The sequence below is a fragment of the Manis javanica genome, chromosome 10 (assembly GCF_040802235.1).
Source record: "Manis javanica isolate MJ-LG chromosome 10, MJ_LKY, whole genome shotgun sequence".
NCBI lineage: Eukaryota > Metazoa > Chordata > Mammalia > Pholidota > Manidae > Manis > Manis javanica.
Window position 1 is genome coordinate 96238863 of NC_133165.1, and position 26933 is coordinate 96265795.

The window sequence follows — 26933 nt, forward strand, 5'->3', positions numbered from 1 at the left end:
CTTCACCTATTTTACCCACCCACCCCAATACCTCCCCTATGGTAACCAGCAGTCAATTCTCAATGTCTATATGAATCTATTGTTGTTTTAAGAACAAATACTTTTTAAGCACAAGTGTATCCCGTGGGATATTTAGGACATAATTATACTAAAAGAGTGTTCATTGCTTATTTGTAATTGAAATTGAATGGGACAGCCTGTATTTTTATATATTTGCTATATCTGGTAACCTATGAAGGAATCATTGAAATTCCAGCTGATAGGATTAGAGATATGCCTGGATTGTGAGTTCAGAGAATGGATGGTCTTCTTGGGGTCATGCTCTACCCCATCAGCCTTCTCCCCTGAGAATACTCAATCTCCCAGATAATTGTACAGCTTCAATTGCCACAAGCCTCAAATTTGTAACAAATGGCCCCGGGCCTGGTTTTGTTTGTCAACACCCTGCTGGTGACAGCAGTAACTCCTGTGGTTTACACCAAGTGGGGCACTGCCTGCAGCATGGAAGCTTCCAAATGGAAACCAGCTATGATCAGATGGCACGTGAAGGGGGCTAACTAAGGTCAACCCACTCCAGCACCAACCCAGCTCCTTAAGAAGAATTTTGTGCTGGCAGGACCCGTTTTGGGGGCAAACTTCCCAGAGAGTTGCTAGAAGTTGGCCATTCTGGGTTTTGACATTCTCCTCTTGCTTTTGTTCTTCTGAGTGATTATTAAGCCAATGAAGGCTATGTGAGGAAGAAGTCTAACCACAGTGGAATAGTGGTTTTATAATTAGAAACTCAACACAGCCTGATTATGTTCCCCTGGCTGCAGGCTGGACCACCATTACTAATGCGCACCTGCCTCGGCTGAGACCTACACTCAAGTACTGTATAAGTTAAAGAACTATCAACTTCTAATGCCTGGAAATCATTGCTAAGACATAATAAACAGTAGCCTCTCTCTTTATCAAGCCCGCCATTCAGCCCTTCTGCTTCATTTCTTTAAGATTGAAGGAGAAAAAAGGAGGCTGGAACCTCATAAGGGAAATCATGCCCGAGCCCATCCTATCCTGCAAAGTTCAAACAAATCCACCATAGGCTGGGTGGCAGTCTTGTCATGTCTGTCTGTCTCCCTTGGTGGAGGCAGTCTGCCAGACCCCCTGAAGCACACAATGCTTTGGCTCCTGCTCAAAAACACCAACATTCATTGCTGACAATGTTCCCACCTACCACCCGTTCCTAACCACCCCTTCCTGGAAAATGTGATAGAGGAGGGGTAGTGGGCCAACTCCAACACCACCTGGCCCTCAGTGTCAGACCTGGATGCTGGCCCGGAAGCAGACCTCGCACCGTGCACAGCGAGCTCCTCAGGGATGTGTATGGGATGGCACATCCTTATTCTCACAGCTCTGGCTTCCTGTGAGGCTGCAGAGTCACCTCTGTTGGCTTGGCTCTCTCTGACCTTAAATGATATGGGAAATGGAGGCCAGTGGGTGAAATTGGGAGGCCGAGTTGTGGTATGTCACTATCCGGCTTAGGGTGGGACACTGTCCCCAAAGAGGGAGGGTGACTTCCCACCACGCCCTGCCACAGCACAGCCTTCCCAGGGGCAGCCGGCCTGCCCTTTCTCCCCAAGGAACTCTAAAAATATGTGCCACGTACTGTGGCCCAGTTGCCTTCAGCGGTAATCTGAACCTGGCTGAGGTGCTAACACTCAATTCTTTGTCTACTACTTCAGGAAGTCTTTACTCCCTTTAGGATAGCTGGGTTTGGAGACTTTCTTGAGGGAGTGGGTAGAAAGCATAATAGTGTACTTTCAGAGGTTTGTTCACGAACAGTGTTGGGCTGAAATCTCATAAGGATTCCAGCAGCAACTGACTGAAATCATACACTCTAGTGATTTTCACTAATTCAGAAATCTCGTAAATACATGTTTCTCTCAAACATTTCAAACTGGAAGTGACTCTCTCACATTTGCTTAGTCAGACACAACGCGAGCGGCCTCAGCCAGCTCCCAGGGGGAAAAGACCGCAAATGAACTTCGGCTCACTCAACGTGGTCCTTGAAAAGACTATTAAAACAACCACTTAAATAGTAGGACAGCCTGGTGATAAGGCAGACCTTCTTTCTTTCTAGACCCAGTGGAGGAACTGAATTTCCTACTCACACACAACGGTTTGGGTCATTCGTGTTACTGAAGAGACATAAGGGAGACTTTCTTCTCAGGTTTTCTCTAGTCACCCTTTGTGGAGAATCCTTTATGGCGACTTGTCAAATTTCTCCTCAAACTGGGGCTCCATGTGTGACACTCCCCTGCCTAGGAATGCTCCAGGTCTGAAAATCCTTGCGGCCTCAGTTTAAGTGCCCCTTTCTCAAAGAAACTTTTCCTGACCACCTCCTTCAATCTGAGCTTGGCTTCTCCTGTTACAATGTCTAACCATTCTTATTACCATCAGAGCATTTACCACAAATGGCATTTTCATATGTAATTGTGTGAAAATGCATTTACTATATGGTTCCTTCCTAAACTGTAAGCTCCAGAAGAGCAGTGTTAAGGGCTGAACTGTGTCCCCTCCAAAAAAATATATTGAAGTTCTAACTCCCCGTATGTCAGAATGTGACCTTATTTGGAAATACAGTAGTTGCTAAGGTAATTAGTTAAGATGATGTCATACTGGAGTAGATGAGGGGGGGTCCTTACTTCAGTATGACTGGTGTCCTTATAAGAAATGAAGAGCCAGGCAGTATAATACAGAGAAGACAAGTAGTGATTCTATAGCATCTTTCTCTGCTGATGGACAGTGACTGTAAAGGGGTATGTGGGGTGGCCTTGATAATAGGGGGAGTCTAGTAAACATAATGTTTTTTATGTAATTGTACATTAATGATAGCAAAAAAAAAAAAAAAAAAGAAGACTAAAAGAAAATGAAGAGCCAGGGACAGAAACACACAGGGAAAATGCAATGTGAGGACAAAGGTGGACTGGAATGATGCAGCTGCAAGCCAAGGACTGCCACATGGCTGAGAAACCACTAGAGGTTAGGAAGAGGCAAGGAAGGATTCTCTTCTGCAGGTTTCAGAGGGAGCGTGGCCCTGCCAACACCTTGATTTCGGACTTCCAGCCTCCAAAGCTGTGAGGGAATGAATTTCTGTTGTAAGCCACCCAGTTCGTGGTACTTTGTTATGTAGCCCTAGAAAATTAATACAAGCAGGAATGGTGTCTCCTTTTGTTTCTTGCTGTATCCTCAGCATCTAACTAGTGCTGGCATATAGCAGATGCTCAGTAAATATTTGTTGAATAAATGAACCGCAGTCTTGAGGATTCACCTTTTTTTAAAGAAAGAATTTCACTCTGGTTCCTGACTGTGCCTGAGGTCCGTTAACGGGTCTGGTTTTACACTGCTCAGTGGGATGTTGTCTTAAAAATAACACCACCAGAACAAGCAAAGATACCAACAAAACTTCTTTGCTAGCTTTCCCCTGGTCACTCTCAGTGCTCAAAAGAGCACTGAAGTTCTTGAAAGAATCTGGCTAGAACTTAGAACTTTACCTGGAGGTTACTCATGCTTCACTGAGGAAGTGGGTGAGTGGGTGGGTCGGTCAGCACCACTTACTAAGGAGGATCCATGACAAGCCCCAGTCGTAGTGGTCAGGGTAGTATAAATAAAGGGAATACAGTGCTTGCTGTCAAGGACCCACACAGCTCCATGGTTATAGGATTAGTAAGAAATGACTGTCGTATGAGGCAAATAGTTCTCTGCCCTTATTTAATATAATTCAGTATAGAACTAGTGACATGCAGTCACTGATGTCAGAACAACTATCCCTTCCTGAGAGTAAAGTATATACAGAGGAGATTCTTCTGAACTGGTACATAGTTGGCACTCTATATGCACACCCTGAGCATAGCAGTTCCAGTAGAGTGATAGGGGTGGAGACCAACTTATAATAAATAAGTTGAGAAAATATTTAGTAATGGTAAATTATACTTTCGAGCAGTTCAGCTTAACAGGAGGGAGAGATATTCATTCTTTCCTTAGCCTCCCTATCTCAATTATTATCATCTACCAAGTTGTTCAGACCAAGACCCTATATGTGTTAATTAGTTAGGTGTGCTGTCATAACAAACAACTTCAGAATCTCTGGCTTAACACCACAAAGGTTTATTTCTTAATGGTGTCACAGTCCCATATAGGTTGGCTGTGAGGAAGTGTTGGAGAAGGGGATGCCCGTGCTCCACACAGCCATTCAGGACTCAGGCCCTGCCATCTTGCAGTGAGAGGTCACTCAGATGCAGTCCACAGGCCAGAGCTGGTGGGTGAACTCCTTGTCACCAGTTCATGACAAGATGATTATAGAACTGAGATGTTCAGAAATGTTGATAGCATTTTGATGGAATAATTTTACGTCTGTTAAATCTAATAATAAAAAAGAATTGGGCTTATATTTTGTCTTTATTTTTTTAGCACTCTTCTAGGGTCTTTGCCTCAGAGCCCTAGATCCTCTGTACCCCGCGCCCTCCCCCCCCCTCCCCCCCGATCAGCAGAGAAAGGAGAAGAGGGCACATGGAAGAAGATGTGGGGGGTTTGAGGCCTGGAAGTGGCGGTTGCTGTTTTTGCATAAATCTCATCAGCCTGGACTGTCACATGGCCCCACCTCACTGCAAGGGAGCCTGGGAAATGTAGTCCTGCTTTGTGTCCAGAAGAAGAGGAAGTAGAATTAGGTAAACACATAGTATTGTTTGTCATAACTTAGGAGCCATCCTTGACTCACTTCTTTGCTTCATAGCCTGCGACTATCATTGTCAGGTCTACATCCACAATATAGCCCCTATGTATCCACAAAAAAATCTTTTTTTCCACATCTGCTATCCGAGTCTTCCTACTTCTATGCTGCCACCGCTGCCCCCTCCACTCCGCTGCCACCGCTGCCCCCTCCACTCCTGTTCCCACTACCACTTCCTACAACCTTTCTCTGCACAATATCAAACATAAAGTTTTTATATATGATTGACATGATGATGTCTGGGATTTGCTTTGAATAATCCAACTGGGGAGGGAGGTTGATTGGAACATAGATGACATATGCCAATAATTGTTGGAGCTGAGTGATAGGTACATGGAGGCTTATATTTTCTACTTTGGTATTTGCTTGAGATTTCTATAATAAAGAGTTTTTGAAAGTAAAATTTTAGAACATAAATGAGGTTGTATCCAGAGCCACTGCTTGTCATTGTGCAGTTGTGCTCTGCCCAAGCATGCCTGGGTAGGGGGCAGGTGGAGGCTGAAATCTGAGGATAGCATCTCTCAGAGGGGCCAGGATTCTCCCAGGCAAGTAGTGGTTATTATCATGCCTTTTCTCTGTTTAAAGCCTGCTTTCCACTGTAATTGGTATATGGTAATTTTTTAAAAATGCCCTGACTTGATGAAAATAGCCATCCAATGTCCGTCGTCCTGTGCTGTTGTTATTGTTATTATAGGTTGAATAACAGCCCCCCAGATACATTCCATCCTAGTTCTGGAACCTGTGAAGTCTACTTTACATGACAAAAGAGATTTTGCAGGTGTGGTTAAATTAAGGATTTTGAGATGGGGAGATTTTCCCGGATTATCTGCTTTGGCCTCATGTGATCACAGGAGTTCTTATAAGTGAAGGGAGGCAGGAGAGGTAGAGTCCGAGAAGGAGATGAGATGATGGCAGCAGAGTCAGTGCTGTGATTGCTGGCTTTGAAGCTGCAGGAAGGGGCCACAGGCCAAAGAATGCATGGAGCCTCTAGAAGTCGGGAAAGGCATGACAGCAGATTCTCCCTAAAGCCTCCAGTAGGAACGTAGCCCTGTGACACCTTGATTTCATCCCTCTGAGACTCATGTCAGACTTGGGACCTACGCCGCTGTAAGATAATAAATGTGTGTTGTTTTAAGCCATTAAATTTGTGGTAATTTGTTATAGCAGCAATAGGAGACTAATGCAATTATTACTTGATACTTATGTGCTGTCAAATCCACAGGTCACCCTGAAGGGCTCCTGGCAGTGGCCTCCATCAGGGTTGCTGACCCATACAGCCATCCCCTGCCTTTTGCCTCTCACTCACTTTGCTTCAGCCCCATGAGCCTTCTTTCTCCCTTAAACTCCAACAGGCCTTTGATTTGCCAGTTCTTCCTGGAATGCCCTTCACCCACCTCTTCACATGGCCGTGGGGGAGGGGATGGCACCCCGTGCCCTGGTGGAGGTGTTGGATAATCGGAGGGGGCCAAAAATCAAAGAGTCTCTTAATCTCTTCAGTCAGGGTGATTTTGAAAATCAGCTAGGAAGCTATGGAGCCTCTCTCCAGAAAAAAATAGTCACACAGAACCATAATTTTACATGTAGTCTCATGAGGTTCACAGATGCTGCTTCCCCAAATCACCCCTGGTTCCCTAACTTTTGAATTTCAGGAGCAGCACAATTAAAATAAAGTGGGAGAATTGACATAAGGTTATCGACTTTTAGTTATCCTAACCAGGACATTAAAAAATAAAAGAGTTACCATTTACAGTATGTTCTTATTGAAGAATGGTTATTTTAGTCTTGAAAAAGCAGGGGAGGATCTAATCTTAAAGTACTATTGTTTATATTGAGTAAATTCAGCATTACAGATAATTCACTTGATGTCCTTAATAAAAGCATAATGTAGGTTTTACTGTCAAGCAGTCTGAACCTGGCTTTGCTCCTTAGTTGCTGTATGATCCTGGGGAAGTATCTTAACTTATCTAAGCTTTGGTTTCCTTAACAGCAAAAGAGAAGAATCTAACTCATATGGTTGTTGTGAGGATTAAACAAAATAATGTCAATAAACCTAATCTGAACACTTAGAGATAACCAGTAACTTTTGGGGAAGCATCCTTCAGAACATGGATATGAAAATGAATATAGATATACAGATATAGAAAATAGCTAGAAACACACACACACACACACACAACCACATATACAAATAAAAAGTTTATGTGTATTTCCTTGTACTCTTCCTTCTCCCCTTCTTAACGTCTTTCTGGTTGTTAAGAAGCATCATTTTGAGTGGTTACATGGTAGTCTATAAAATGACGTAGCATCATTTATTTAACCGCTCTTTTTGGATGTCTAGTTTATTTCCAGTTTTTCACAAGGTAACTCTGCAATGACTTTCTAACTGAAGTTGTCGCACATCTATGATTATTTCCTAAAAAATTTATTAGATGAAGAAATGTTATCTCAAATACATATGCAGTTTAAATTCATTTGCTTTATAAAGCCACACTGACCTCTTGAAACACCATGCCAGTTTATATTTCTTCCGACAACGTGGGAAGCTGCTCCTTTCTGAATTCCCTCATAGTACTATTTTGCTCTTTTAAAATTTTTCCTTTTGATAGGAGAAAAATGGTATTTGTTATTTTAACTTATACTAGTGTAATTACTAGTAAAGTCAAGTTTTTCAAGTGTTTATTGGCTAGTTGTATTAATAATTTGTGCATTTGCTATTTGTATCTTTTACATAGTTTTGGAATATTTGCCTACTCTTATTGGTTAGTAGCAGTTCTTTATATAATGAAGCTTATAATCTTTTGTCAATGAATTATGCTGCAAAGGACTGGGTCATTCATATTTCTGGAATCCAGAGAGGAGCAAAGTACATTGAATGACTTTGACAGTTACCTGGGACTTTGAATTGGGAAGAGGAGCAGGGTGGAAATTCATGACATTCTGAAGTGGTGGTTGTCACTGACCTTGAAATCCTAGCTAGAGAGGGTGGCAAATAAACCAGATCAGGGATGGCTGGATGAATTGGGAGAGGTTACCCACAGACCTACAAAAAATAATTTTAGAGGCACAAGCAGCTGTATGATTCAACCCTATTTTTGCCACCTTAAAAACAAGAATAACTTTTCCACCTCAAACCCTGTCATTGATTAATAAGAGCACAGGACTTGAGCATATTCTTATTTCCCAAGTCAGTTAGTATCTTCCTTCTGTAATAGTTCCCTTCTCATTTACACAGCACAACATTCCTTATGGCACTAGAAAGCATATGCTATATAGAAAACCATACATTCTGTAATTATCATGATGTTTTACAGACCCAAATATGCTTAAAGCAGCCAAGCAATTACTAGGCCCTTCAGAAGTATTTGCCCAAATAAATGAAATGAAACTTCTCAGAAAATCACAAAGCTACAAAACCTGGTATAAAATACAAGCTTGTTGTTAAAAACTTGTTTTAGGATGTAAGTAAAATGTGTCAATAATTGACTTCCCTTTTAGAACTTGGTCAAATAAATTACAGCATACCTCACCATTTTCCTTTCTTTTTTCTATAATCTGAGGTTGGTAGGGGACCAGATTTAGCTAGTTTTGCAGCTATGCTCTTGGCTGGGTGGAAATGGATCTCAACATTCTGCTCCAGTGGCAGGCTATACTGTATTGTCTCTACCTTTCTTTCAGCTCTATAAAGCTAAGCTCTTAAAGTTATATATACATTTGCATAAACGCATTGTCATGGGTTTGTTTGAGGGATCCTAAAATAAAAAGCTCTTTAACTTTCAAACTTGCATGGCATGGAATGGAATTCAGGTTGGTTCAGGAGAAAGATTAGACTAGGTATTATAATTACTCAAATGTGCCTAAGGACTGGGGTCTTGCTCTTATAGATGCCAAAACTTCCCAATTAAAGCTATGAATAATACCATGAGTTTATGTTGTTTTCCATCGCTTCTGCTGCTTTCTGCCAACCATAGTTCATGACAGATTTGAGCCTGTTCTCAGGCAAATAAGAGTAGCCAGCACTTACATGGCACCATTTTTCATATTAATTCATTCAATGTTGATAACAAACCTATAAGGTAGGATTCATGAGGACAGTGTGGCAAAGATAAACCATACAATTTTATAGGCTTAATCCAATAGGTAGTTATTTCTCACCGCATATAATTCATGTTTGGTAGGAGGTTCAGGGACCCAAACCCCTTTCATCTTGTAGATTTCCTAAACCTTAGAGCCCCAAAGTCTTTCTCTTCCATCCAGCAAATGGAGAACAAAAATGGAGCCTTATCTGTCTGAGGTTTTTAATGAGTGAGGCCTGAAAGCAATGAACATCTTCTGTTCTTGCCATTTTCCAGAACTCAGACACATGGCCTCCTCTCTCTGCAGGTGTTAGGAAATGCAGGCTAGCTCTATTTCCAGCTAAAGGAGGAAATGGTTTTGGTGAACTCACAGTAGCAAATGTTCACCCTTTGGCTACCACGCAACCTCACTCACCTAACCCTCCTTCCACGCAGACAGCACACTCATTTTCATCCCTTCTCGTTGCTCCTCATTTTTCTCTATGGGAGGAATTCTCTGTCCTTTGCTCTCTGTGGTCCCCTTCTGCTCTCTGGAAGGTGCTTCCTTAACTGTTATCTTCCAGGGCACCTGGGAGCCAATGAGAAGGGTGTTGGGGTGCTGGCTGAACAGCTTCTGAGGCCCACTTCCTGCTTGTGCAAATTTGGAGACTCAAGAGCTGGTTCAAGGTTCTAACTGTCAAAGGCTTTTTAAGTCTAGGCTTCTTTTATTTGACAAAATAACTCCTTAAAAGCTTAGAAAGCAATAATATTTACTTTCCAACAATCCCGTGAGCAAAAGTTCCTACCCAAAGATTTCCCCAAAATTTTCAAGCTTCATTTATTTATGCCTTCTTTCTCCCTCCCTTACTCCTTCTCTCTCTCTCTCTCTCTCCTCTCTCCTCTCTCTCTCTCTCTCTCTCTCTCTCTCTCTCTCTCTCTCTCTCTCTCTCTCTCTCTAATAGTAACTGTCTTGGGACTGTCTAGAACAATAGGCATGTTTGGGAAAGTCACATCCTTAATTAGATCTTTGTTGGTAGGCCTGAGTCAGAAAGGGCCTTTTGTCTTTCAAATAATATTGTTTACTATTTGGGATCCAGAAGTAGTAGGCTTTTATAACCCTTGAGACACTGTGTTTCTGGACTCTCTAACCACTTTCACTTCTGTTTGAAAACCAGCCAGTCTTTCTTGAACTCATCTATTTCTTGCAATTCCTTGCTAAGAGCAGTGTCATGCCAATGATCACCTACTTCGTTCTGTGCCCTCAGTGCCCACTTACCTCACCTAGTCTGCAACCTGGGAGAGTCAGCACATCCTCTTACTCGGACTCTTCCCAACCACTTCCCCTAGAACCACAGGCTTAGAAGAATTAATGTCTGCCATTGAGTGCACGAGTTTCACCAGATGTTTTAACACTGTATAAAAGAAGCTCCTTTCTAGCTTTTCATATCACTTTCCTCACCAGTTATTACTCAACTGCTGAGACAATGCCATATTATTTTAGGTTTTTGTTATAGTAGCATTATGCTTGTAGGTGCCAATTTTTGTATTGGCTGGCATAATACTAGATGCTATAGCAAACCCTGGGATTTCAATGGCTTAATCCAATAAAAATTACCTCTTCTCACAGTCAAGCCAACATAGGCACCTTTGACACGGTGATTCGGGGGGCCTCAAGCTGCTGTCACCATGAGTCCTGCCATGCCTCGGGGCCATTTGTTCCCTGGCAGTGAATCAGCAAAGACACAGAGGATCATCCACGAGAGGTTTTACTGGCCAGACCTGGAAGTGTGTGTCAGTTCTGTTCCCATTCCACTGGCCAGAAGTCATGTCCACACCTAATACAGAGGAAGCTAAGGGATATGATCAAGCTGTGTGCTCAATGAGAAGAGGGACCAGGCTTTGGTGAATACTGATGACCATACACAGCACCAAGAAAACTGAGCCACAAACTAACAGGTCCTGTGTGTCATTACAGCATATGGTCTCTGTAAGGTGGGGATGCGGCGTCCTCATGAAGGTCTAGGTGCTTGATGACATTGGAGAGTGAGAGTTGGACCTTTGCTTTTAAGTGGTGGGTCATTGCAGCTACTTCTTGGGGGCAATTTCTGTAAGGATAGAGGTAAACTTAGAATAAATTTGACATGTACCTACCCACTCCAGTTTTTGTCTCTCAGATAACCCAAGGATTGTGTGGTGCCAGGGAGCTAATGCTGATAGGCCACTGGGAAGATGTGTCAGGATGGGGAGCGTGTAGGGCTTTGTCACACGAAAAGCCTGGGAAGCCATTTCTTCAGGGATGTTGAGTGATGATGAGGATTTGAGTTCTTGTTTTGGGGATTGATTGCAGGAAACAAATTAAGGAAGTGAGGGAGGTAAGTCAGGGAAGAGAGACAACCTAAAAGCAGGTTATTGTCAGAGTCCAAGGAGACTCCATCCCAGTAGGGGTTTGCTGAGAAACCATGGGGTCATCTCTCAGAGCTGTCCCTCTGGAATTTGAGGCTGGGGCATTTTTCCAAAAACCCTCACCCATGTTGAGGGTTGGCTCCATCTGTGGATTAGCTTGACAAGCATCCAATCCAGCTCCCATGACAGGCATTGAGGAAGATGTCTGCCGACATGTGGGGTGGGGAGCTGCGAGCCTGCGCACAGTTGTGGAAGTTGGGTGGGCCAGGAACAGGGGGTACCAGCTATGGGGGGGAGAGGCACAGGCAGTGAGAAATGAGGACCCAGATGTGTCACAGGCTCTCAAAACCCACCTAGCTGACCTCACAGGTAGTAGCTCTCCCCTGGGGGAAGCTGCAGCCTACCTCCCCAGCCAGCATGGACAACATTCACTGTGTCCCAGGTACCATACTAAGGGTTTGACATTTAATGTTCACTGACCATCTACCCTGTCTGGGAGAAGCAAGAGATGACTAAGACTTACTCTTTGCAATTAATTTAAACTCTGGCGGGGTGGATAAGGCAAATACAAAATTTTACACAGCAAAGGATATGATGGGCATCAAAAGAGTGACAGATAAATATTAGGTCTCTGGGGCGTGACACTGACTTCTGGATGGTGGATCAGGCCTCCTTGAGGAAGGATGAGGCATTTGAATCTGCCCTTGAAGGATGTATAGATAGGAATATGACAAGCATCCAAGGGGAAGTACATTTGTGGGCAAAGTGATGGAGTGTTTGGGAAGGTGGAGGGGAGGCTGACAGGATAGAGGGAGAGAAGGAGGACAAGATGGCCATGGCCAGGAAGCTGCCACAATATGATCCCACCCAGGAGTGAGGCAGAGCCATAATCCAGATGTGACCCCAAGGCTGAATGAAGCCAGATGAAACATTAAACTGGGGGGTGGAGAAAGTATCCAGTGTAAAGCAACAAGCATGGGGGAGAGAAGTTTTGGGGAAGTGAGTACAGGCACCTGGGTGGGTAGAGAAACATGATTTGGAATAATGCTATGGTGGCTAGATGCCTGTAGCAATCCACCCAGTTGTACAGTGCATACCCTCATTCTTTGCGTACATTCAGCAAATATTTGTTGGACACCCACTATGTTCCAAGGACACATTTATATAATGAAGGATGCAGTAGAGTAGAAATCTATAACCTCATGGAGCAGACACAGACAATCATATAAGTAAAGTACCTAGTATGTCCGATGATAAGTGGCATGGAGAAAACTAAGCAGGAAATGGGGACACGGAGGGCTCTCTGGGAAGAGAGGTGCTATTTTAAGAAGGGTGGTGAGGAAAGGTCCTACTGAGAGAGGGACATATGAGCAAAAGAGCTGAACTTGTGAGGAGGTAAACCTTATATGGTTCCCTGAAGGAAGAGTGCAGTTGCAAAGACCCCAGGCAGGAATGTGCCTTGCATGGTCCAGAATCAGTAGGGAGGTCAGGCATGGCTGGAACAGAGTAAGCAAAGGGCATGATGGTTGGTGTTGAGGTCAGACAGATAAAGGCAGACCAGAGCATTAAGGCCAGTGGTTTCCAATGGGGTGACACCATCTGGTAGTGGCTGTTTCTGAAATTTGTGGAGATGTTTTTGTCTTCTAATGTAGTTGTGCATGAATGTTTACAAGTTAACATATGTATTTTATTATAGATTATTTTCTTTTAATGTCTGCTTTCTACTTTAGGCCATTAAGATTCTTTTTTAAAAATTATGTTTAGAGGAAGATTATATTATCTCCAAATTCCATTTCCGGGCTGTAAAGGATGTGTTTTACAATACTTACTATTGAAAGGAGGCTTTGAGTCTGACAGGGTTGAGAGGTGACTCCACAGCAGAGTGGTGTGGGTAGAGTCAAACAGAGGAACACCGTGATAAGATTCAGGATTTAAGCAGCTCTCCCTGGCTGCTGTGTGGGGAAAGGCTGTGGGGGCAAGGGAAGAAGCCGGGAGACCAGCTAGGAGGTTACTGCAGTGTCTTTGTCTGTCTGGGCTGTTGGAACAAATTTACCTGAAACTGGGTGGCTTATACACTTCAGGCATTTATGTCTAACTGTTCTGGAGGCTGGGATGTCCAAGATCATAGTCCTGGAAGATTCGCTGTCTGGTGAGGGCCCAGATGGCTGTCTTTTGGCTGTAACCTCACATGGTGGAAGGTGTCACAGAGCAATCTGGGACCTCTTTTATAAGGACACTAATTGCACTTATGAGGTCTAATACCTAATATCATCAGGCTGGGCAAAGGTTTCAACCTAAGAATTTAGGAGGGACACGGAGATTCAGATCCCAGCATGCAGTAGCAAGGTGAATGATGATGGTGGCTTGGATCAGGATGGCAGCAATGGAAGATGTGAGAAGTGGTCTGATTCTGGAGTATCTTTTGAAGGTGGGACCTATAGGATTTTCTAATGGGTTTGATGTGGAGTGTGAAAGAAAAAGAGGAATCAAGAATGGCTCCACATTTTTGACCTGAGCAATGAAGGTCGTAGATGTCATTAACAGAAAAGGGAAACCTATACGTAGAATGGGTTTTGGGGAAAACACCAGAATTTATAGGGTACCAACTATATTCTAGGTATTATTTTAGGTGCCAGGAACATTCACCAGACTTGTTTGACATGTAGGATTCCAGTTAGAGTGTAAGCCCTCTGAGGTCAGGGAGCATGGTCTGGTGTCTAGATCATTTTTGTTACCTGCTTAATGCACATTTGGTAACTATCTGTTGAATGAATGATGATTCACTGTCTTGAAATCTCTGATTCTCTGATTCAAGTCAAAATAGAATAGCAGTGCACTCTTTTATTCAATGACAAAATTACTAGAATAACTGTTCTGATTTTAGACAGGGATTTCTTTTACCCATCCTAAATATTCTGAAAGACTGTTAACACCTCCAAGTCAAAACACAATGTGTTTTATCTCTGAATCTGCAGGACCTACTGTCTAGGAGGTATCCATTGAATGAATATTTGTTGAGTGAATACATTTTTATGGGTTTTTGAAGAATATTTTTTATTAGGTATATATTTAAGGTATTGTAACCACAGTAGCCATTTCATTTTTTCCCAATTTTTACTATTTTATAATAATTATATATTCATCATTAACTATCATTTTTATGACTGTATAATCATCTAGTGTATATAAACTATAATTCTATTACCTATTTCCTCATTATTCAACACTTAAGATTCTTTCAATCTAGCAAACACCAATGAACATTTTCCTGAATGGAGCTTTTTATGTACTTTAGGCTATTCCATTGGGTGTTAAGATTTCTTAATCAAGGATTGTGGTTGACATTATTAATATTTACCAATATCTCCTTCTCTGCTCCTTTTAAGCATACAGAAAATTTCACTTCTTAGTCTCCTTGCCATTCGGTAGGTCTGTGTGACCAGTCTGGCCAATGAAATGAGAGGGGAAGTGACGTGTAAACCTCTCTCTACCAGCCTGAGAGAGGTATGTTGAGTGAGCAAGAAGGGAACATTTGCTAGGTAAACTGCTAGGGTTCCAGAGTTAATTTGTTACCATAGCTAACCTATTCTAACCTACTACTCAGACTTTGAACCTTATGGATTAGAGTATATATTGGAAAAGTGCACAATGGTTGGTATACAGTTGGTACCCAATAGATACCTATTAAATGGATTGATGATGCTGGTCCCCAGTAATACATGAAAAAAACAATTTCATTGCTTTATCAACAGCAGTTTGTTTTTTATTTGACTGTTTTTTTCCAATTTAATAGGCAGACATACTGTCTTGGCCAGCAAGAAATTGGGCAATTTCTTTGCTTATTGGAAAGGTTGAACAATTTTCATCTGTTGTGAGCAGTTTATTCTTTAGTGTATTGTTTGTTCAAAATCTTTCATTTATTCTCAGTAACCGTTTTTTAAATGCCTTCATTATTCTGGATATTTGGACTGTCATGTTAAATAACCATGTTACCATAGAGCTTTTTATTCTAGGAGGGAAGAAAAATAACATGTAAATAAATGCTTAAATATTTTAGATAATGGTAAGTGCTATGAAAAATAAAGCAAGGTCAGAGGCCTAAAGAGAGCCTAGGTGTGTTTTCACATAGGGTAGTCAGGCAGGATCTCTCTGATAACATCACTTTTGAACCACGGGGATGAGCTAAGAAGAGCCTGGGAAGAAGTGTGTTGCAGGCTGAGAGAATAGCACATGCAAAGGTCTGAAAGCAGGGGTATGCCTGATATTTTGGGGCTACAGTGAGAAACCAGTCTGGCTGGAGCAGAGTGGGCATGGGGAGAGTGGTAGGAGGTAAGATCGAAGAGGTAACAAGCTAGAACACATAGGGTCTCCTAGGCCACTGTTACATCTTTTGACTTGTCTTTGGAGTGATATGGGAGTCTCTGGGGGCTTTTGAGCTGAGGAGAGGCATGATATGACTTACTATTTAAAAGAATTATTCTGACTTCTCTGTAGATAAGACCGGAGGGGACCAAGTAGGAGGAGACCAAGCAGGAGGCTGTTGCAGTAATCTGATGGAAGATATTAAGAGCTTAGACCAGGATGACACTGTGGATAGAGTGTCATCCTGGATATTCTAGGTATATATATTACTTATTAGAGCTAATAGGGTTTGATGACTGGTTGGATATGGGGCTGGGCGAGAGAAATGAAGGAGTCAAGAATGATTCCAAGGATTTTGTCTTGAGCAACTAGAAGAATGTAGTTACCATTTACTTTATTGTTTATTGAATCATATTTGGTATTTTTAATGATGCCAGAGAAAGCCATGTCACAAATCAAAGGAACGGTGTCCTGGGGCGGACACAGTGCTTGCTTTCCAGAGTAAAGAGTAGACTGATCGGCTGTAAGCACTCACGGTCCAGGTGGGATCCTGGCAGCAGTGCAGTGGCTCTTGTCTTCTCTGGCTCCCTGGCCATCTCCCTTTCACTTCCAGAAACACGGCTTCTGGCGTCGCTCTCTCTGATGGCATCATCAAGGCATTCAGTGACATGCAGGTGAGCAAGTCATGGCTGCCAGAGGAGGTGAAGAAGCATGAGAAGGTGGGGCTCTTTTGCTTGAGTAAGGACAAGAAGATTCTCTGGGAGGAGGCCTAGGCGACCCTGGTAGGTGATGCGTGTCAGGCTGGTGATGACCTCGTGCCACCTTTGTCAGAATGCTGGCTGGACAAGGGCTGCCTCTGTGCCCTCTTTAAGCAAACTAGGAGACCAGAATAAGAGTAAGAAGGATGACCTGGTGTTTGTCTTCTGGACCCTGAGCCTGCACTCCTTAAGAGCCGAATGATCTATGCTAGCTCCAAGGATGCCATCATGAGAAAGCTGATGGGGATCGAGCTTCAATTACAAGCAAATTGCTACAAAGAGGCCAAGGACTGCTGCACCCCCTGACCGAGAAGCTGGGAGGCAGTGACAATTTTGTCCTGAAAAGCAGCCTTTGTGAGCTCCCTTGAGCCCCTGCCTGGAGGATCTGGCAGCCCCAGCCCTTCCCTCTGGGGATTCAGGCTGCTCCTTTCTGCCATGCTTGAGTGGTGGTGGGGATTCTAGCAGGAAGAAGACAATTTTTTCATCTTCACTTTTGAGCTTCTGATTCCTTGTGGGTTTAAGCAGACCACGTGTCCCCCAGCTGATGCCATTTACGGAGGGTCTGTATTTTTCCAGCAACACCCCTGCTCCCCACTTGCTCCTCTCCCTTCCCATACTGCCAACTTCTAACTACAATAGTGACTCTGTGCTCCTCTGTTTAGTTCTGTATAGAAAGGGAATGTTAGGGAGATGACCCCTCCCTGTGGGGACTGGCTTCCCTCACCTGCTTCCCACGGCTGCAGCCACTCACAGAAACAGGACCAGTAAGGGACCTTCAGTTAAAACACACAATTAAAACAAAAACAAAAATGAGTTGCCGGCTGCTCATTGCCCGTGGTCACAGTGATCGGTTCAGGGGTGGGCATATGACCTTAGATGATACAATCAGAGGCTCGGGACTTGCAGTTAATAATTTGGGATAGCTACTCCTTCTGCTAGAAATGAGCAAAGAAACATGCTCCCTGAGATGTCATAATCTTTTTCCTTCTTTGAGGGAAACCAGCCTTAGGATGAACTTGACATCGTGGAAAATGGAGAGAAGAGATAAAAAGAAAGGATAAAAAGAAAGCCAGGTCTTTTGTGACATGGTTGAGTCACTATATCCATCCTCACCTGAAATCTATCCAAAGACTGTTGAGTTATATGCGCCAATAAACTCCCCTTTATTGTGTTTGCCAGTTTGGGTTGTGTTTTCTGTTACTTGCCACCAAGCACATCCTGACTGACAGAAGCAGCTTTCCTTGTAAATGCTGCCCACAGTTCTCAGCAGAATGCTCTCACTACCTGGGATCTCAGAGCACAGGTTATAGTCACCCAGCAAATCATCAAGCCGTTTGAGGCTTAGGATTGGAGGGTGACATCATGTCCTGGGAGAGGAAAGGCCACCTTCAGAGCGTATGCTGTCGAAAATCCTAGGGGAATGGATCCCCGGAACTGTCCCAGCAGCGGACTTCACCTGGCATCAGATGATCTCAGCTGCCCCTCCGCCCCACCCCCAGCAGTGAGGGCCTGGTGTTCTTTCTCAAACAGAAGGTCTTTGGCAGCTTGCTCCTGAACACTGGAGTGTTTACAGTCATATTCAGCAACTGCTGGAAGCGTGGGGTGGGGGCTGATTCTGAATGCACAGTCCCCATGAGTACCAACATCCTGCTTCCACATTCATTTCTGAAAGTCCTTTACCAATTTGTGCTTCTTTAAAGATAGCTTAGGTTTATGATGAGCAGAACAGGCTGTGGAGTCAGACTGTGTGGACTTCCCTCTTGCCTGTCCTAGGGCTGGTAACACAGCAGGGGTTTAAATGCTGAGGTCAGCCAGCAGATGTGGGCTCTAGAGGCCAGTCTCAGCAAATCCTCCACACAGGTCAGTTGCCTGCGATCTTAGAGGATTGCAGTGTGGTGGGCTTCCTGGAGCCTCTTCTCCCTTAATTGTCTTGACTGTCATCAAGTTTGAAAGGAATTGTAGTCTAGTGACTAAGAGCATCAGCAGTCTGCCCCCAGACCTCTGGGGTTTGGATCTTAAATCCACACCTACAGACAGTGCAAGTTACTTAACTTCTCTGTGCCTCAGTCTCCTCCTCTGTACAGTAGAGATAATAAAAGAAAGTAGAGACATCTCAGGGAGCAACCCTTAGCCTCTGAGAGTTGGCTAGAGGATAAATGAGTTACTACAGGCAGTCTTAGAACAGTGCCTGGCATCAATAAATACTAGATATTAGGTTGCCTGGAACTTGCTAACAAGTAATCAATGATACAGTGATGCCAAAGGCAAAAATGAGTTGGGAGAGAAGAAAGAGAAATGCATATATGAAGCAGAGAGGACCCTTTTCAGTCTGACAGAAAAGAGAATGGTTGGGGTGCCTTTCCATAAGGCCCAGTCTTCTCTTCCCAGCCAGGGTGGGGTTTCTGAGCTGGAAACAGAGAGACGGAAGGGGAAGCCCAGCCACCTCCTTCCTGTTGCCTGGACCAGCCTTCCCGGCCGACAGCCAGTGCGGCTTTTCCTTTTGCTGCATTAATTCTGCTCCTAATAATAACAACCATTCCTCACTTTTTAATTCCACTTTAAGTTTACAGAACTCTTTCACGTCTCTCTTTATTCCCCTTCCCAAGAGTCTGTTGTTTTTCCATGTCACAGACGTGGAGCTTCCATCATATTTAAAAACATGCAAACATTGTGGATTCCTTTTCTTCACTTCTTTACATTTTTTGTTCTAAAATTTTCTACAACTAAAAAGTATGTTGCTTATTTCTTCTTTTGTTTTAATAATAATGGGTATCTCATATGAGCATCACATGTACCAGGTGCTGTTTTAGGAACTTTATATATATCAAGTCATTTGCTTTTCACAACTCAGTTCAGTAACTACCATTATTTTTCTCCTTTTACAGATGACATCACTGAGGCACAGTGACCTGCCACGATTAGCTTTAACCTCAGGTAGTTTGGTTCCAGAACCAACACACTTAACTGCTATACTAGTCTACCCCTTCGTGGTAGAATATTAATAAACCAGCAAAGCAAAATGATGAAAAAAAAAATTAATCTCAAAACTCAGATACTCAGATGTGACTACTCTTAACATTTGGTGTATATATATATATATATGTTTATAAATCAGGCAGGGGATGGGATAGGGAGGGGCATACATCAGAATTACTTGGGGAGCTTTTAAAATACACATATGCGTATTCTATCCAAAGGGGAAGGGCAAGCATGACGACCGGGGGTGGGGTGGGGCGGGGAAAGAAAGGTGATGTATACATAAACAGGCCTGCTTGAAGCTCCAGTTGCCCCCCTCCCATCCAAACTGAAAGCCACTGGTCTGTCTTTTCAGTCTTGTTTCTATGCATAGCTACATGTGCATACATATAAATACACACTTATAAATGACAAATCAGAAACTAATAAATAGTAGTAAAAAAAATACCAAGGCAAGCAGGAAATGCTGGCACATAATATAAAATCCCTAATTGCCCTGGATTCTTGCTGTACCTCAAAGGCATATTTGCAAGACAAATACAAGTTTCCAGGTTGGAACCTGATAGGCTTTCTCAGCATCAACAGCGCTTCCTGCAAATCTGTTGTTTTGTGATTTGGAAGGTGGAAGTGGCCAAATTGTTCTCCCAGGGGCCTTGTACCCTAGGCTGATTTGTGCTGTATAGTCTTGCAGACACAGCCCTGTGCCAGGGCTCTGGACAACTGCCTGCTCATTTTATTCCTCATGCAGGTCAGCGCAAGCCCCCGGGGAGGGGAGGCCTGGGGCAAACCCAGCAGGATGCCTGATGTGTTCTGGAAGGAGTGAGAACCTGAGCCACAGGAAGGAGAGCCAGAACCAGGTGCTTCCTGTCCCTGCAACCTGTAATCGCCCATCATAGCACCTGTGACACTGCTCCCAGGTACTGACTCATTCTCCTATCCTTCCCAGTGTGCTCCTTAAGGGCCAGAAGCAGGTCTGGTTATTTTGTCTTTCTTCCTCTTTGATTGCTGATTGCCTGGAATGGCACCTGGAACAGAGAGGGAGCAGCAATTTCTTGTGGGGTAAATAATAAGCATAATCTGAGCTACCATCAAGGGGCTACTCTGTTCCTCAAAGGCAGGTTAATAAGACAGATGTTTCCATTTCAATCTTCCCAACAACCTGTAAGGGAGAATCTAGATTCTAGGATTCCCTCCTTTGCAGAGCTGAGGAAACTAGGCAGAGAGGTTTAATAATGGCCAAGGTCACACAGATAAGAGGCTGGCTGCAGTCAAACCCAAGAAGTTGAGCTCCTGAGTTTAAATTCTTAATCCCTGTTCTACGCTACCTCTCCCATCCATCCCTTCTTCCAGTTCAGTGGCCATAGTGGTGAAGAACCTTTACTGTCCAGCATGCGGTACAGGCTGTCTCCTGTTCCCAGTTGCCCGATCACTTCAGAGGCAGTAGGAGTTTGATCCTGACTCGGTTTACAAGCTGTGTACCCCTGAGTCTATCACTTAATCTCTCTCACCTTGTGCTCCTCCACTGTGAAATGAGGACCTGATGGCATTCACTTCACACGGCACTTACAAGGATTTAATAATCATTGATCATGGGAACTGCTTAGAACATGGGTTTGCAAACTTTTTCTACAGAGGGCCAGATGGTCAATGTTTTTGGCTTTGTGGGCCATAGGGTCTCTCTCACAACTATGCAACGCTGCTGTGTCATGCAAAAACAACCACAGACAATAGGAAAAAGAATGAGTGTGCTGGGTGCCAATAAAACCTTTTTTATGGACACTGAAAGTTGAATTCGAAAGAATTTTCATGTGTCATGAAATAGTCTAATTTTTGCTTCCTACCACAGCTGTTTAAAACTGTAAAAACTTTTCCTAGCTCACAGACAGTACAAAAACAGGTGCTGGCCTAGATGCAGCCTGTGGGATGTAGATAGCTGACTCCTAGTTGGGAACATTGTCTGGTGCAGAGGAACAGCTTAATACATCCAAGAGAAGCAATGTGAAGTAAGGAGACAAAGTAGGAGTTTGTAAGGTTCTGAGGGCTTTGCCCCGGGAGGGTGTGTGGATGGAAGAGATGGGCCAAATATAAGAGAAGGAGGTGAAGGACCACCATCTGTGGAGCACCCATGGTGGCCAGGCACCACTTTCTACTTATCCTCCCATCCCATCCTCTCAATGACCTTGCACCTTCCGTCCAAGTGAGGCTCAGGGAGGTTAAGTAACATGCCCAGAGTTGCACAGCTTCTAAGTATTAGAATCAGGATATGAACCTGGTTTTTACAGGGTACCAAAGACACTGCTTTTTCTACTACACCCTCATGCCCGGAACACATAATGAGAACCTACTATGTGTAAGGCGCTGTGCCAGGCCTGGAAAAACAGTGGTGTCAAATATTTAGCTTACATGTTTGATCAAATGGAGCATACATTCTAGTAGGAGACCAGATAACCAAATAAGCAATTATGACTCAGGGTGAAAACTCTTATAATGAGAACATATGGGTGGGGCTCAGGGTTGAATGTTCGAACCCTTATTTGGGAAATCAAAGAAAGCTTCTGGAAGGAAGTGATGTCTAAACTGAGACTACAGGTGGCCACGGTAAGGCCCAGGACAGAGCAAACAGGGGATACTAACACTGAGCTAGATTGTCTCCAGTTTAACCAGGTTGTCCACTAGCGCCCCCTATGCCTGAGAAACCTGGTCCCGAGATTCACGGTCCACTGGCCCAGCACCCTTCCCAGGAGGGTCTCTGTGCCTCTGTCCTGAGGTGTTCTCTGCCATCAGCACTCTCTCTTGAAATGCTATTGTTGTTCTGCCCCCACCCCCACCTGCAGATCCCTGGAGACAAGAGTCAGCTCCTTCTCTGTTTTCCTCATTACTTCAAGAGTCCCAAGTTTGTTAAACCTGACTCAAGATTTTGGGGGAGGAGGGCAGTGGCAATGGGAGGAGTCACTTCTGGAGCCCAGGGTTTCCGCCCTTTCCTGGTCCCCCACTTCCTCCCTGGAGCTGCAAACAAAATCCTTCCTTTGTCTTGCTGGGAGTGCCACGCCCACCTCCGGCCCTAAGGGGCTTGGTTTCTATGTGTAGCATTTAGCAAAGTATTTTCTCAAAAAACACAGCTTCCCTTCCCAAAAGGAATTCTGATGAATAAAACTTTCTTCCCTTTACACATGCACTGTTTCATTTGATCCCCCCAGCAAACCTCCAGAATAGCTGTCACTGTCCCCATTTTACAGGTGGTGAAACTGAGTAACCCATGTAATAGTGTCAAGAGTTAAGTGCAGGACTGCCTTGATCCAAAATCTTTTTTCAGCCACCCTCTGTTCTGCTTTCCAATACCACCCTGATTGGATCTGAGGAAGGGAGGGCAAGGGAGATGAATTTAGTCAGGAACTGGGTGCATAACAGAACATTAATTTCACCAGAGACGCTGGTTATGGGCTCTCGTGCTTGGCTGGGGGGAGAATGTGGACCTGGCTGTGGGGCTGCCGAGTGCCCAGGCCGGGAGCTCGGCCCGCTGGCTTGGCCTGGGAATGGATCTGGAGTGGCACTGAAGTTCTCTGATAGCGGGGCAGGCGCTGAGGAATCGGAGGAAGAGGACACGGGAAATGAGGAGAGAGGGAAGGGAAGCCGAGGAGAGAGGGTTCTGTATTCAACAAAGCAATTCTAGATGTAAAGTGAATCCTGCTATGGAAGCCGGAAGTTCGCATGGGCCAGGTTTGGGGCCAGCTCTTTGGAGAGCTTGATTCCAAGTCAGGGAAATGAAATTACTGTGAAGCCAAAGTCTTAACATACGAATCAAAGCCTCCTTTTTCAGCATCCAGAAGAACCTGGGGACAGAACACTAACAGTTTCGGGGCTGCCAGCTTTGAACCTCATCCACGTGTGGGCATGTGAGTGCCGTGGCTAAGCCTGTACCCAGAGGAAAGCCTGACGTGCAGCAGAGAACAGGGAGCCCCGCCCTCAGGAAGCCTTGAGTGAGCAGCCACAAAAATGTGCTTCCTCTTCCCCTCTCTCTCCACCCCGAAGGTCACTGTGGACCACGACCCTGCCCCCACACCCTGTGACTGGGGGTTGGCCCCCTCCCCCACCCCTGTCCTGACGTCCCCCTCAGCTGGATCAGACAGGCCACTCGTACACCCATCTCTCCCCCAGCAGGCTGTCCAGTCTCTGCACTTCTGCTCTCAAAGACGAAGGAAACCAAATACCACTATTACCATGCAGACGCCGGCTGGCCCCAGTGGTCTGCTTCTGTTTCTTGGGGACAGTGGTGGGTAGTACAGTGGCAGCTCTGGAAGGAAGAATTCCTCTTCAGCATCCAAAGCAAAGACTGCTTAGGGTAGTGTCTGGGTCCAAGTCACCGCGGCAGCACTCTTCCTATTATTCTCAGCCCTAGCCCGGCTCACGTGCCAGAGTGAGCCAGAGAGTGAATGATCGAGGTGGGGGTTGGCGCGGCCTTGAAGGCGAAACATTCAAGAGGAGGCATGAGGCACGCACATACACAAAGGTCTAGCAGTGGGAATTAGCAAGGTGTCTTCGTAGAAACGTGAGTGGGCCAGATGGAACAGACTGAAGCATTTCTGTAAATGGAGTAGGTTCAAACCCTTGGGGCCAGATTGTTTAGGGCCTTGATTGCCAGGTTAGGGGGTTTGAACTTTATCCTGTAGGCACTGGGGAGTTGGATGGTTTGGATTTAAACACAGACATTATTTTGCTGTCATCGTTTAAGATTTGGTACTCAATTGAACTACACAGTTCAAAGGTACAAAGTTCAAGTTGAACTCCTGCTTTGCATTTGGGTTTTGTGTCCCCACTCCCCCCAACCCCCACCGCCACCTCCCCTCTCTCCTACTATATCTTCCTGCATTTTCCCAGCTTTCAAATTCAGTGCATTGTATCTATCACACAGTTGGTAACCACCATCTCCCGGGAATCTTAACATCAATTGGTGAGAAGGTTGCAAATATGAACGTTCTTTTTTTTTTTCTTTTTTTACGAAGGATTGGGCAGCTAACTGTACATTCTGTGCAGAAGGGAACTTGTCTAATTTCTCACCTCTGAGATTGTCAAATCCTGTCCTTTTCTACCACATACTTAATATATACTGTCAGGGTTCCTATGGGAGAGTCCATATGAAACTGTTTTCACTTGTGGATCCCACTCTTCTCAACCCTAAGAGACCAGGGATTTTCAGTGAGGGACCATTTTCCCCCTCAGGGGGCCTTATGCAACATCTGGAGGCATTTTTGGTTGTCACAACCTGGGGTAAGGCAGAGGGTAATGTGCTTCTGGCATTTGGTGGGAGGGGGGCTGCTAAATGTGGATGATGCTAAGCATCCTCCCATGTACAGGGCAGCCCCCACGAAAGAGAAGTATCCAGTCCAAAATGTCACAAGTGTTGAGGTTGAGAAACCCTGGATTCGAGTGAAACCTCTGACAGAAAAAGTAAAGTGAAGAGAACTTTTTAAGTATCTGCATGGATAGATAGGATAGAGACAGGCAGGATGATTGCCCCAAGGAAAAGACCCACAAGAGCAATTGTTCTGAGAAGCATTTGGCATCAGAAAAAAACCCAGAATTTTTGAAATAATGCTTTTTATGAGCAAATGCAGTTTACCTATTTTTAATTAGCTCCCCTCTGGAGATATTAAAATTTCAGTGTATTCCCCTCATGATCATTAGTCAACCAAAAATTTATCATGCTTGTCAAATTTCTAATGAAAGCCAATGTATTCATCAGTCTGAAAGGCTACCAGGGTGAGTAGCTATGGCTGTGTGTTTGAAGCCTTTTGTGGCTTTGACTTTGGGAAAACACAGGTCAAAGCTTGGGAAGGAAGTAGGCCCCAGACATCCATTTTGGTGGGGGACTATGTGGCACCTAAAACATTTTTCTGTCTAAGTGATAAGTCATTGAACTTGATCCTCTTAGTTAAGAAAGTGGTTAATGATTGATTTAGTTTGGAGGAGTGGGACTTTTCCTTCTCAGTGGTTCGCTGGATCAATAATGTCACAGATCACATGGTTTCAGCTCTTTGCACAGTAAACTCCACCCACCAGGCTCAGTCCTTAACCCCGTACTCTCTGCTATCTGCATTCATTCCCTTGTTCTCCCATTCCATTAATACTTCAAGGCATTAATCTATTCCATATGCCAATGTCCTTCATGCCAGCAGCAGTCTTACCACATGTCCTTGGTCCTTTGACTCTCCAGCTTCCCTGGAGGGTAATTTTACACCTTCCTTCTCCTCAAACCTCCAACATCCCCTTTCCCATCACTCTGCACTGATGACCTCACTTGCTATTTCCCTGAGAAAACAGAGCAATCAGAAGAAACTTCTGTGGATACCACCACATCTCTCAGATCTGTGTCCTTTTCCTCCAGTTACCATGGTCCAACTCTGGATTCTGCCATCTGCCTATCAGACATCTCTTGCCTTCTTTCTCTTGAATTCATCCTCTTTCCCCCTCTTCACTGGATGATTTCTATTAACTTATTTACAATATATTCCACATAAAAAAAAAAACTTCCTTGACCCCACATCTCTCTCCAGCTATTGTCCTTAACCACCCTTTAGCGGTGAAAGGAATTGCCTCCTCATCCTCTCCATTCTTCTCTCCCAAACCCTTTTTATCTATGCTTTCATTCCATCAAACCACCAAACCTACTACTTTGACCTCCACTTGGCCAAATTCAACAGTCACTTCTCAGTCCTTCCTCAGATATTCAGCAGCACCCCCCACCCCCTGCAGCTCCCTCTCCTTCCTGATACACTTGGGAGAGCGTGAAATTTCCTTAGGGGTGAAAGGGCTCCACCCAGGGAAGATTTAGAATTAATTACAGAGATGATGTGGTAAATCAAACCCATAGTATTAAGTTTTTTAATATTAAGTTTGGAGATAATCTCTGTGTGTTTGATATTTTAAGTACTAGTGATGTTTAAGTGGATTTGATATATTGGAGGACAATATGCTATATTTGACTTTTGTCAGAGACTTACAAAAGCAAGTTTGTAATCAATATGGAGCACTTAAAGGTATTTTGAACCTGTTGCCCTACATTTATGTTTAGTTTTCTTAGTTTTACAAGAATGACTGAAGTAGTCAGGATTTTTCTTTTCAGCCAGGTAATTCATAGTTAATTCATAATTAACATAGTGGATTAGAGCCAAAACCTCAATTCTGGAGCCAAACTTTATGGTTCACAAAGTAGTTCAAGTATTGTTAGTTATATGACCTTGTGAGAATTACTCTCTGTACCAGTTTCCCTGTATTTGAAATAGAGATGATAATAATATGAAGTATCTGCTGGAATTGATGTGAGAATTAAATGGATTAACAACATAAAATGTTTAGACAGGATAAGGGCTGTTAAGTGTTACCTTTCATTGAAAAGCAAATCAAATATATTAATTTTATAAATGCAATGAAAAACTATTAACGTTGTTTGATTAACTAAGCCTAAGTGGACCTAACCCTCAATTAAAGATCCCCATAAAAGCAAGTTAAGATTTTCCCTGTCAATAGCACAATAAGATTTGTAAAAGTGGCTTAAAGTTTAAAGGAAGGAGGACTCTAGATCTGGTACTCCATTGAATCAAATCCATTGTGTGGGGG

At 43.9% G+C, this 26933-nt stretch overlaps 1 long non-coding RNA gene and 1 pseudogene across 1 annotated transcript in view; both read left to right on the top strand.

Annotated features, from left to right (window-relative positions):
• LOC118973321 (uncharacterized) overlaps positions 1 to 26933 on the top strand; it is a 109734-nt gene that overhangs the window by 29882 nt on the left and 52919 nt on the right. The window lies entirely within an intron of this gene.
• LOC118973313 (cofilin-1 pseudogene) lies at positions 15534 to 16711 on the top strand (annotated as a pseudogene).